The sequence below is a fragment of the Anas acuta genome, chromosome 11 (genome assembly GCF_963932015.1).
Source record: "Anas acuta chromosome 11, bAnaAcu1.1, whole genome shotgun sequence".
Taxonomy (NCBI): Eukaryota; Metazoa; Chordata; class Aves; order Anseriformes; family Anatidae; genus Anas; species Anas acuta.
The window spans coordinates 21,465,793-21,479,917 of NC_088989.1; the positions used below are offsets into that span (position 1 = coordinate 21,465,793).

Consider the following 14,125-nt stretch of genomic DNA (forward strand, 5'->3'; position numbering starts at 1 on the left):
AAAAACAGGAAGAGGAATCGACTTTTTTTTTTTTTTTATACCAATCACCACAGTGAAGTAGAATTTGTGCTGCCAACACCTTGAAACTAAATATGTAGAAGAAAATGTAAGTGAACACTGTCACTTCATCCACAATTTAACACACGTTCCTGAGAGTTCAACCTCTTCTATCCCTCTATATTATGATTAGATTCACTTAGGCTACTTAAGACATCCTTGCACTGTTACTACATTCAGAGGCAATGAAGAGCGTTATTAACACACTGAGTGGAGGTGAATGTAGATGTGTCTAGAAGTATAAACTAGCATAATGGACATCATCAGGGTAACAAGGAGGTTTAAGCCAACCCAGACAGGATTAACTACAACCTCTCAAGACTTAACTACAACCCATCCACAAATAGGTGCTTATAAAGTAGGTACAGATTGAATCATAGAATCATTGACTTAATCCTGAAATATTACAGCATCCTTAAACCACTTAAAGGGGCCAGCAAAATAGCAAATAAAGAATTAAAACATATGTGGTGTGATAGTAGATATAGGAAATTGTTTGTGCTGTAAGTATATTTGATATGGTTGTGTGCACCCTTAAGTTCATAGCCAGTTCCAAAGCATGCTTTTCTTGCTGACAACTGACACATCTATGTAGAATCTGCCTTCTCATGCTTCCAGCACCAGTATATTACAGATGCTCAATACCTTCTGGTGGTGTTTCCTACAATGATTTCATTTTTTACATTTTTTTTTCCTCTGTTGCATTCCACATTTTTTTTTTAACTTCCAGTTAAAAAAATATTGTCCTTCTTACATACAATATGCATGTATATATATATATATATATATATATATTAATTTAAGCATTGAATAAAGATTCATTAATAAGCAAACAGTGCCTCAACCAACCACTTAAGAAAATTGATTTGCTCTTTCTCTTGTAAGGACACATGGAATAATCTGATGCAAAATGCATGTCTACAGACTTGTCAACAAGTACCATGAGTTAAGTGTGGTGCTCACTCTTTAACATATCTCAACAAAAGTAACTTAATCATAATTTTCAAGACTATTTATAAAGTTTTGAAATCTGTTTTAAGTTCTTCATATTAGGAGGAAAAAATCATATAAAAAAAACAACTATGCAAAATGAATTTTATTCTAAAACTCTTTTTTTTCATTATACATGAGACATATAAAATTTAGTTGAAAAATTAAATGCTTCCCAATTTGCATTATCTCAGGAGTCCTCTTTTTCTGTTCCATTTTAGGGGATTGTATGACAAGCCAGAGTTTGTTGTGACTTCTATTGTTTTTATTAAGCACTGGAGAAACCAAGTTTTAAAGTGTAGGTCACCTTTTGATACGTAAACTACAGCAGGCTGAAGGCTGCCACTTTTAAATATCTTTTTTTGTTTAAATTTTCAATCCTTTTTTTTCTACAGCTGGTATTGCCTATTATAAAAAACTAATTATTTTCCCATCAACATTGACTTCATTCATTGTCTTGGTCTGTTTTTACTGAAAAGCCCATATATATTTACGATTGTTGAGGTCTGAAAGATGCAGATCAACTAATTCACTATGTATTTAAAACAATGCATATCTAAATCTAAATGTTTATTTAATATTAAAATATTTAATGTATTTCTAGGCAAACACATTTGTTGCAAGTGAGTAATTTGCAACTGAAAAAAATATTTTATTAATGCCAAATGGAAAGCGAGCGACTTAGCCACCTGCAACAGGATAAAAAATTTTACACAACTCCCCTTTTTGCTCCTCCATGGGGTTGGCTCAGTCACAGGGAAAGGAGGAATCTTATCTTTTCTTGGATAAAAGGCTATTGCTGATGCCCTTCTGATACCCAGGAAATATCATGTCTAATGAATAGGCACTTTGTTACAGAAGTTCAACGTCTGGTTAGAAATTACATTTCAAGTGCTACATATAAGACACGACATCTGAAATCTATCCAAAAAGAGAATAGTCTGTATGATTTATGGCCTGCAATGATGGGAAAACTCCATTTTCATTACACTGAATCAGTAAAGATATTACATGGCAAGTTTCTATTTGACCTTTAAAGAACTGGTTATGTAGGTAAAATAACCTCACATTAGTGGACTGCTTAAAGGGGGGAAAAAAAAATCACATAGTGGTCAAACACATGAACAGATTAGTATTCCAAACTCTTTGGATTATTTTTTGTTTTGTTTTTACAAGATCTTTCCATAACAGCAGAAACATGCGGCAACCACAAATATAGCAAATGATGCCAATGGATATCATTTTACAATGTCTTCAGTTTACCTGCTCTCCTGTAAATGGAATCATAGAATCATAGAACATCCCAAGTCAGAAGGGACCCATAAGGATCATCAAGTCCAACTCCTGGCACCACACAGGTCTACCCAAGAGTAGAAGGTTATCCCATATCACATTCTTGAGTGACAGAAATCACAGTGATGTGATTAACAAAGAAATATAGTACCGTTTTTTTGAAGGAAATTGATCAAATCTGTTATGTGATGCCAGATGTAGTTATTGTTGAACAGGAATGTTTGCCCAAATATTTGAAATGAATGAGACAACCTGCCTTATTACGCCCCGTCTCACCTCACAAACTCAGCCATACAGTTCTTCTCATTGGACTTTTCTGGCATTACTATTCATTTGGCTTAGTGGTGAGCTAGATAAGCTCACTGATTCAACCTTTTTTTTTTTTTTTGGGGTGGCGGGGGGGGGATGGGTAAGAGCTAGTGTCCAACCAGATCTGTAAGCTGAACATGAGTACTAATAATGTCCAAGAGATCACACAGCCAGAAGTCAAGGAAAGGTTGGGACCATCCTTTACTTGCAGCACCATAATGCATAGATCAGACTTGGGGCAATGATTTAAAGAAAAATCACCTTGGATATTTTGTACTTTCCACATACACTGTTCTACCTCTGCTTTTTCATGCATCATCACTGTCTTATGAGGTATATTTTAAGTTACTCATATCATATGGCTATAAAATAATAAAATAAGATTAATTAGAATGCCTTACTCCACTATTAAATATCTTCACAATAAAACAATTTTGCAAGTATATTTAATTTCCATTTAATGAAGCTAGGAAATGGATAAGCCAAAGGAATTTAAAGCCATTCTCCTTTAGGAAACCAATTCAAACTCATCCAAGTTAATCATTATTGGAAAATTACTATAATCAAATAGTGTTATAGCTGGCTAATATTAAATTAGTTGCTCTCATATGAGTTCTTAACAGACAGTTAAAAGTACTGTATAGTTGACCAGTACAATGTTACTGGTAATGTAAACGGAAAAATCAAGGCAGAGAAGACAGGATTTCCAAATACAGAGAAGAAGTCCTTTAATAAGGTTCCCCAACTTCTCTAATAAATTCACATATTAAAGTGTATTGGCACTGGTGGTGTCACCGAGAAGGTATGATTCTTTCACAGTAGTTTGACCTCTTACGGAAGAAGGACATACAATTGATCTCCAGATATGCAGGTAAGTTTGAATCTTAAATTCTCTGTTCCTGAATGACTGATGATGAATTAAAGGCTCCTTGATAGAAGTCCCCTGAAGTTCCTTTTATAGAAGCCCTCCTGCTGAGAAGGATCATTTACATAGAACTTATGATGCCAGTAACTAGTTTATTAAAAATCTCCACAACACTCCTGCTTCATTCTTTCTTGCATGATAGAGAAATCTATCTTGCAAATAGAGAAATACATACTTTATTCATATTTCTGTACCACCTGTTTGTATAATGTTTCCATGTATATCACTGACTATATATTCTGAGGTCTTGGTGAAAAAAAAAAAAAAAATATATATATATATATATATATATAAATGTCTCATTCCAAAAAAGGGTCTGAGTAGTTTGATTTAATTTTGACATTCTTGCTTTGAGCAGGAATTTCATCTTAAGTAAAAATTTAGTCAAGATAAAATATAATGGAAAACGTAACTAAAATATTAATTTCTAAGCTTTATTTAAAATTTATACTTAAGCTTGACTTCTGTCACAAGGGGACCAAGTATCATAGTTATACAGAGTCAGGATTGGCTCAGAAAGTATTTATTCCCTTTTGTACATCAAAAATCATGCTTTTGCAAATGATCTGAACGGCCACTTGATTGTGAACTGCCCCAGACACGAAGATGGTTTATATATAACTGCCTATACTCAAGGAACATAAACCAGCAGTAATATTTTTGGTGTTACATTTTATGTACACATGCACTCTTAGAGCTGCTTGCTACACATGTGTATATGTTAGCTTTTTCCATTAAGCTGAGTGACTCATTTTCTGTAGTACCACCTGAACCATACCTATTAAAAATCATCACTTCCATGTTACATTATTCCAGCTAAAACTCCCATACAAGATGTAATCTCTACAAGCCACTTGAAATCATCTCTAACATAAGTAAAAGCCTGCACTTTTCCACAGGAATGAATTAATATAAGAATGTCTCAGATGGATGTCTAATCTGTTCACATGAGAACCTGTCAATGGAGTACTCACTCACTGTAAAATCAAACCATCTTCATAATCTGACATTAGAAGGAAGAGTGATTTATTCAATTTCAGATTATTTTAAGTTTACAGTATTTTTTCTTTCACATCTTTATATGTTTACATGGGAACTCCAACAACAAAATGCATTAAAAATATTTAAATTGTGTTAATTCTTCTTTTAAATATTCAAAGACAGATCTGGAAATACATGTGATCTTCATGAGTTCTTGGACCATATGCCCAATTAATTATTGAGAGTAATATAGAAAACATTCTATTTCCAAGAACTTTAAATTAGAAATTTAGCATTTTGGGAAATTAAAAGTTATATTAAAATTAAATTAAGTTGAAATTAATATATATATGTATATATAAATTAAAGCATACTGACTCCAGACAAAAGTACAATGGTGAGTTTTAAGAGAAACTCATATATCAATTGAATAAATTATTTTAAGTACACTCTAGTTGTGTTCAACATGAAACAGAGCTAATCAAATGACCAATCACATCTTTTATCACTAAAAGCTAATGTTTCCAAGAAAAAAAAAATCAAAAACAACAAAAAACATCTACAGCACCAAGTAGCCAACAATATTATTTTATGATGTCTTATGCAATAGATTTTTTAAATTTTACTTCCGAAAATCTTTTCCACTGACTTCCCCCTGTCCCCATTACTATTCTTTAAAGATAAAGCATTCATACTTGAAAAACTACCTCGCAGGAAGCAGAGACCTCTGTCTTATCTCCCTATACGAACCAGTAGAGATTACTATTTTAGAATGAAAGAGAGACAAGCCAGTGGCTTAAAAAATAAATAAAAAAAAAATAATAATAATAATAAATAAAAAAGCCTTCTAGACTAGGAAATAAATACAAGCTAATTCCAAAAGCTTTGTCAACCACTTGATAAATCATCTTCAGAAACAATATTAGGGCATGCGATGGTAGTTTATCTTTGTAACATCTGTCATCCAGAGGAGTATCTATCTACCCTTTAAATGATGTAGATTTGAATAAAGACACTTCAAGGGACACCTCATTTTGAGTAAAATCAGACAAAGTCAAATAAAACTAGGAATGTTACTGAATAGTTTAGGAAAATTTAAAGCATACTGACTCAGACTAACACAATGAAGAGTTTTAGGACAGGCAGAATATCAAGAAAATGATGACCTAAGTTAGATATGAAAGTAAAGAACCCTACCTTCCAGAAAAATGTCACGATAATTTGAAAAGAAGCTGAAAATGGTGATATCACTAATATGGCAGCAAAAAGACTACCTTTTTTGTTCTTGCTTTAGTCAGAAGTAGTGCTGTACTAATAATTTTACACCGAGTAAAATTGTGTGTTTCACCATTTCATCTCCATAAAGTATGAAAACCTGCATTAAACTCTGAATAGTTCTGTCACTCCTTTTTTGAGAGAGAGAGAGGGAGGCCTGACAAGATAATGGTCTAAAATGGTCTAAATCTGTGTAATAACTTTGTTGTTATTGTTTTATATTAAACAAAGATTAGAACAACAAAATAAGTAACTTAGGAGAAAACCTATGAATAGTCAAGACTTATCTTTATTACTGAGTCCCAACTTGTGAGAATTAACAACAAAAATTACACAAAATCCTGTCCTAGTAAGAAGCTGGAAATTAATAACATGCTGAAAGAAAGAGCTGTTAATCTTCACAACACTAGGGTGAATCTGTGGTCATTAGTTTAGGTAGTACAAAAAGCATAGAGTAATCATATTTCCTTGCTCTAAGGATCTTACTGAAATGTCAGCTTCTATTTCAGTAGGACTGATCCTATCAGAACAGTGCACACCAATCCATGGCAGAGGTTACTTGGGAAATTGGGGTACAGGCAGTACTTAAAGTCATGTTACCTGTGCCATACAAAGAGGGACCAGTGCACAGTCTGCACTGTCTGTGCAGCTGTATCTTAACATACATCAGGATGCTATTTCTAACCTTTAAAATCAACAGTATATCACTTTCCTCAAGGGATGCCTGTATTAACTTACCAATGATACATAAGGTTTCTTGTGTTCTGACTCACATCTGCCTCTAAGTCTTTTATCAGTCACTCCTCCATACTGTGCACTTTGATAAATCATCAAAAATCCCCGATTTGTGTTCCAAACGAAGTACCATGCTGTTCAAAAATTATGCTCAAAGATGATCCTACCAACTTGAACATATGCCATTTCAATTCTGTCAACATTTATTTTCATAGTTTAAGTCATGAATATTTTTAACCATGAAAAAAGCAAGTAGGATAAAAGCAAATGAATGTGATATCAATGCCACTGAGAATACACACACACACACATACATATATTATTTACAGCATGGAAAATAAAAAACAGAGAACAGTTGAAGGGTCAGTCTTACAATTCACAGTAAGGCAAAATGATTAGCAGATTTAAATCAAAATATGGGCTGGATCCAAAAATCAGGTGAAAATTTTGCAAACTGTTTTCAGAAATTCAGATGGATTGAACTGAAGTCCTACCAGAAAATGCTACTCAGCTACAAATACGCCCAGAAACAGTACATGAAAGTAGACCCTTTCAAGACTTCTGTCACACTTATAAAAAACACAGGGGCACAGTGCTAAACTGGGTAGTACTGTCAAACCTCAATACACAACATCCAAACTGGGGTCTAACATTGGCTGAAATTTGGAAATATATATTAAAAAACAAAAAACAAAAAACAACAACAAAAAAAAAACACAGTTAATTCTTCAAACAGACTCTGAATGTTAACATTCAATAATTATTTGAATTATTTTCTAGATTAAAATATGACAAAACTGTTTTGTTTTGTTTTCTAACTACTGGAATACAAATTAAATGTAATTAAACATCATTACACTTTTTTCTATCATATAATGGATTTATGGTACTCAACATAGCAATCCCCATTCAATGTCTTTATTCTTATTTCATTAAATTACAATTTCAAATAAAAACTATTTATTGTTTAGAAGAATGCCATGAAGATTCAAGCTAGAATAGCTGCTTTTTGTTAAAGAAAACAAAAAGGAGTTCTTGCCCCATCTCAGACCACACGCCCCCAGTAAATAAATTTTAAAAATTATATTTTTATACTTATGGCAAGTTGCTAAAGCATAAATTGACCCTCTTGAGAGACTGACGGAACTGTTTTAGTCACTGTCACTGTTTGAAAACCTGAATGAAAAGCACGGAGGCTAAAAATGTCTTGGTTTACATTTACTAATATGAGAAGTAATTACTAGTATTTACTAGTAAGAAAAGAGAAAGAGTGATAATGAATACAAGGAATGTAGCTGTGCCAAAATACTTCAGTGTCTGTTTAAAAACAATGAAGGGAAAAAAAATAAATCTGAAAATTCCCTTTGCAAACAAAGCTGTTCAAATTTCTTTTCATCCAGCTAATTGGTTGGAACTTACAGTGAACCCTCTTTCAGAAACAAATTCAAGTTTAACTAAATTTTGGATGATTTTAAATAAAGCAAAATTCCTTTATACCCTCTAAATTTACTGTAAACTCTTCTTTCCTAGAATGATCTTACAGTGTTTCACCAAACCCTTCTCAAGATTTGCCAACTAAAGGGGCTCAAGTTCACCCCTTCCTCCTCCCTTTTCATTCTTCCTAAAGCCTCTTTATGCTATAAAGTTCTCTAAAGATAGCAGGGTCTCTGAATCTCAGAACAGAATGGACCAAAGAAGCTAGACTATTTTACTTCAGATTTTTAATTTGGTCCTCTGCAGCTTGTCACATAGCAGTTTGCAAGTAGATAAAATAGATATGTTCCAGTTAAGTGTCATACTGGAGTACTCAAAGTGCCCTAACTCATCAAAACAAAAAGCTCATAGCTTAAAAAAGTAGCTTAGTAGAAACAAACATCAACACAGAGGACAGGCTCCTAGTATTATTATCACTACTAGTTAGTACTAGCAACTTTACAGTTATTGCTACTATTCTCATGAATCGTCATATCTACCTTGTGCAAAGCACCAAGACCAGGAAAGGTCTGTCCAAATGGATATTAGCAGAGACCGGAACAATTGGGTAAAGAAATTTTCTACTTATGAGTATATTCTGCAAAGCAAACTTTTCATAATAGTTCTGCATGCAGTCTTTTTGCCTACTGCATTGTTAATCGGTACTTTCAGATAGGTAGACGGTAGACTTAAATTCTCTCCATTAGTGTTTTTTTTTTCAAAAAAAAAAAATAATACTGGTGGTCAAGCACAATCCTCTTATTTCTGAATGAGCTTTAATTAAATTAACTCCTATTTGTATTTTTGAAAGCTATGCTAAATATATTACTTATGACACATTTGGATCAAAGCCAATGAAGAACTCTTTATTCAAACTCCCACCATTTAAATGATTCCATAAAATGAGCACACTTTAAATTACTTTCCATTCAGTTTTGTGAGCACTAAGTAACACAGTGCATAAAGTTTGTAGAAATTCCATTCTATAAGAGAAAAGTTTGAGTTTTGAGATTAATTTACCCCAGACTACAGAATATACATGAGTTAATGGTTCTGAGATCTAATAATGTTCTTGGGGTAATGGTCAAAACTATGTATATGTACACCAACAGGCAACAGTTATTTTCTGACAACATAGACGTCAGGTAGTTCATGAAGATGCATAATCCAGCTCCCTACAAAAGACAGAAAGTGTTTGAGTGTACTGTAAATGTAAAATACCAAATATATTTAGCATCTTACATGCAATAGAGAAACGGATTGAGGAGATTAGCTAGAGCCAATTGAAAAACAGTTTGAATCTCTGAGCTTCTGCAACTCAATACTAGGTTTCATTATTTTGAAAATGTTTTGATGTTCATTGAACTAGAACAGAAACACAATCTCAATCATAGTCAAATCCAGTCTAGAGATTAGCTGAGAAATTTACTGGTTCAATTCCCTAGCAATAAAATTTAGCAATGACACATTTTTAAGTTACTTAAAAGCTGAGAGATTAGAGTTTTCAATCTCTATTGTTTGGTAATATATCTTACCAGACCCATTTATTCCTAATGTAATTTAAGTGGCATCCTATGGATTTAAGCAGACATAAGAGCTGGAGCTGTCTTTTTAGAAGAATGCCATTCTTCATGGTACATAATCAAAAATCAAATGAGATCAGAAGAAACCAGATCTGAGCATTTCTCTAGCCCTATTTATACTTTGAAAATCTTCAGTACCTGACAAAGCACTTGGGATCATTTCACAAACAATTATTTACCCATCATAGCTCACACCATTTTAAAAATAAAACTTAACGTACATTTTCATGTTGCTTATCTTCATTACTAATTTGTATCAGTAAGGATTACTTTTCACTGTACAGAATACAGAAGCAGAGTTACTATAAGTGATTGTTAATTATAAGTACCACAAAGTACAAAATAGCCTGTGAAAGAAGGCCTACTTGGCAGCAACTGTGAAAATTGAATCAAGGTATTTGAGGACTAATTTGCTGCCTAATGTCGTCTTATAAGAGCAGCTTTGGAAATTATGCTGAAAGAAACTACTGCTGTCCAGCCACAACTCACTTCAAAAAATAAATAAATAAATAATGATAAGTCATCAAAAAGGCAAACCATAATCATAAGGAATGACAAGAAATAATCATTCAGAACTACAATGAAGTACCTTTAATGATGTCTGAAAAGCTCCTTTCATGAGCTTTTTAATTTAAAAAGTCATGCATGCATTTTGACTCAAGAAGCAGAGATACACACAAACACACGCAAAGTGAAACATTTCTTTAGGTAGATTTACACATATCTTTTAAGATTATAACTCGAATTACAAAGCTCAATTTCACTGTTCCTTCTACTAGCCACATTACAAAGATGAGCAAACTGGGAGGTAAAGCTGCTTTAGAAGTGATGCTTATCTGACTTTAACACATCTTTCTGCATGTTTCAATCAAAGAACAGCTGCTGTCATACTACTGAGAAAACACTGATAGCAGGATGCTTAGCCAGCTCTAAAAACTGCTAACACACAAGCCTTGTTGTGGAAATAACTCACCTGCAGTTAAACTTCACATACAGGAAAGCTTGCAACTGAAGTGAAAGGATGGATTTAGCAGTAACATTATTTCAAAGTCTTCTTCTCCTTTACTAGAAGTAACAGCTGTGAGGCAAAACAAGGCCTTGTTCCACAGGTGATTCATTTTGACCTCTTCCAGAGAACCAATAGAGACAGTCTTTCAACATCCAGGCTGTTGTAATGATCACAAATTACTAAATACAACATTGTTCAACCAGAAACCTCCTTTAAGAAAAAGTGGGTGGGGTGTCAACTTAATGTTGATAACAATATTAACAAGTGATTTATTTGTTTTTTAATTAACTACTTTTGCTACCTTTAAACTGTTATTTGGCACATGGTTGTTTGTAGTTAGTTTGTATTTGCACTACATTTTTTAAAAATAAAAATGAAGTAAAACTTACTGTTCAGTGCATTATTTGGACAAGCATGTTCCTTTAGGAAGAAGATTTCAGATACTGCTCTAAAAATGCCATTTCAATAAAAATAATGCTCTAAATTGAATGCAGTAGTGAAAAGGAAGCAGCTCAACTGGAGGACAGCACGTTTATATATCACCTCCATGAGAGGAACTCCCTGAACTTCCTACCTTAAGCAAGGACTTTCTGTAGCTTTATATTTAGTACTGATGAGAAGTGAGTACAAGTTTGGTAAATATGAAACTTCAACTACTTCTATTCAGTTTTCATATCAATGAGATTTGTGTACTCTTTAAAACATTATAATAAGTTTTAATACATTCAATACAAAAGTCTTCAAACATAAATATTACAACTAAGAAATGAACTAGTTCTAGGAAGATGAGTATCATTCTGCTCTAAAAGGAAGGTAGAGAAAATGAAAAGTAAAAATTCTTCTAGGATTTCACATCAATGCTATTGCTTGCAGGAAATAGCTGCTAATATGCAAAATCTCTAAAGATTTAAACAACAAACCACAAGGACCAACGTACTCACCTTCAACCTAAAATAACTTTTACTGTATATTGACCTTACTCACACAGTTGTTTCTTTGCCTTGATAAATAAAACAAAATATTAAGCATACTGCATGCATAACTTTTGTTAACATAAGAAATTCCCATGAAGAAATGTGTGTAAGGAATACCTCAGACCTGGATGTACTCACTTTGCCAGTTGCTAACCACTTTGGTAAGTAAAACTTCCTGCCAATATGAACAACTAGACCCTTTGGGAAGGAAAACTGGCATGCTCCACCTCATCAAGCTGGCCCTCATACCACACAGCTAGTTAAAGAGACATTAACTAACACATACTCCAGCACATGTGTTCTACTCATACTGTAGATGGCAAGCAAACCAAGGCACTATTCCTGAGTATGTTCTTTATAACATATTCCTTTTTTTCACAGACTCATAGAGATTTTTGAATGCTACTGCTCTATCTAATCGCACAAAATAATAAACACTAGTTGACTACACCTACAACAAATACAGAAACCATATAGCTAAATGTGCAAATTACTTGGGTTGGGTAAATGCCAAATGGATTTACATTCATGTGGGTTCAGTTCAGGTATGAGTGATTGGAATGACTGACTCTGAAAGCTTCCTGTCACTCTCTGAGTAAACAGGGATGAATAAAAAACTTTGGCACAACTACTCAATCCCCTGACCCTGGCAAGAAAGTCAAACCAATTCACCAAAGGAATTTAGATTCAAACTTCCTCGAACATGCCAGAATGATGAAATACTACATTAAAAAAAAATCTTATTTGCTAAACAATGATCTATGTCGTTTATTCTTTCAACCTCAAACACTGATACATTTATGTTTCAGTGCATGTCAAATTTTCAAGCATTCAGAAGCTAAAAATATTAGGAAATCCTTAATCCAAATGGTATGACATATTTGCATTTTTAGGCTTGCAGTGTTCTTGAAAACATAAAAATAAACCAACAAAATGTATAGTAAGCCAATTCATGAGTTTTCTTTGAAGTTGTTGTAAATATGAATGGCAAATTAACAGTTTATTATAGAAAGGGGAAATTATACTAGGAGCCATTTCATATTCTTTATAATGTTTTAAATAAGCAGACTGATTAGTTGACTAATTTCTCATGATGACACTGTAAGCATCCCGATTTTTATTTTTGTAATTTTTTTTTTTTTAGCTCAATCTCTGTACAGTAATTTATTGAGTGCTAGATAACCTAGCCAGATTCCTACCTGGAAACTCAATAAACAGCACTGTCCTAACCACAAAACCAAAATAGCTGAGTTTATACTTTTAAGGCTTCTGTGCAACAGTCCTTCTTTTTACTAAGTGGCAAATGTTTGGGAAAACACTACAGACCTGGATCTGAAATTTGGTAGGACTGATTTCTGTCCTGACATAAAGGAAGCTTAAATCTGGTGAACCAATTCCTCTTACATTTTTTTCAGCTTTGGGAGTTCTTTGATGGTGTACTGGCATTTTGGTCATATTCTTTACCACGATACATCTCTTACACCACAGTAATGCAAATATACAGTTTTAAGAAAAACAAAAGAAAAGGGAAATTTACTAGTTTTAAATGACAGAAATGCAGCCATCAAAAGGTTCATTATTTCATGGCATCTCTAAAGATGTGATTCATTGATTTGTTGTCAATGACATTTTGTAAAAAGAACAAAAAGGTAATAAATGTAAGTGCAGTGAGTCAGTAATTTAGAGAAAACAACATTTTAAAATACATGCGCAAACCTTTGCTGATGCTTGACTGACGTTTCATTCACTTTTGTAGTCTGCATATACATACCGAGTTTTGTCTTCCAAAAAGAGTGCATAAAATGATTTGGCAATTTAAAATCTTGGTGTGTTATATCATACTGCATTCCAGATTTATGTCAATATTTTTTATGACATGCTGATTTTGTTTTAAAATGGAATTCTTTTTCCTAAATCTGCAAAACTGTTGATTATTGACTAAAGCACATAGATGTTCACATCATAAAGTTATTTAAACTATGTGCACGCCCTATAGATTAATAAATGCCAAATTCTCCCATTGTTTCCAAATTTTTGTCCTGTTTTGGGTATCATACAAGCTGTACTATACAATATGACATTGCCTCTGCCAGAAATTGCTGAAGTGAGAACAAGAGTTTAAGACTCATTTCAGCAGTTGCCTTGGAAATTGGCAATAGGGGGTCCAAAATTCTTACTCTGCTACACAACATAAGACTGTAATCATTCCTGATTTCATAGGAGTAAATTTATATTGTACACTCTATATTAAAAGATTCTCTTAAAAATTTCTGCATATTCTACAGCAAAGTAGACAAACAGGAATTACGATGCATCTGTTTGGAGTTAAAACAATAAAATGGATTTTTACAAATAATGTATTTTTATAAATACATTTGGAGTGGAATTAAGGTTCTTCCAATTACCAGTCCTTAACCATCTTTTAGTCTGGACAGACTAGTAAAGAAGGATACTGGCTGTTAAAATTCTGCTCTATTCTTTGCCAACTGGAAAACAGAAGACAGTATTATTAAGCTTGAAA

The 14,125-nt window shown here is 33.2% G+C and overlaps 1 protein-coding gene and 1 long non-coding RNA gene across 19 annotated transcripts in view; both read right to left on the minus strand.

Moving 5' to 3' along the window:
* ERC2 (ELKS/RAB6-interacting/CAST family member 2) overlaps positions 1–14,125 on the minus strand; it is a 556,650-nt gene that overhangs the window by 85,921 nt on the left and 456,604 nt on the right. The gene's annotated exons all lie outside the window — the stretch shown is intronic.
* LOC137862252 (uncharacterized) lies at positions 8,836–11,845 on the minus strand. The gene is made up of 4 exons (XR_011100140.1): positions 11,743–11,845; positions 11,572–11,630; positions 10,595–10,787; positions 8,836–9,213 (listed from the first exon to the last, which is right to left on the minus strand). It is a non-coding gene; the product is annotated as an uncharacterized lncRNA (long non-coding RNA).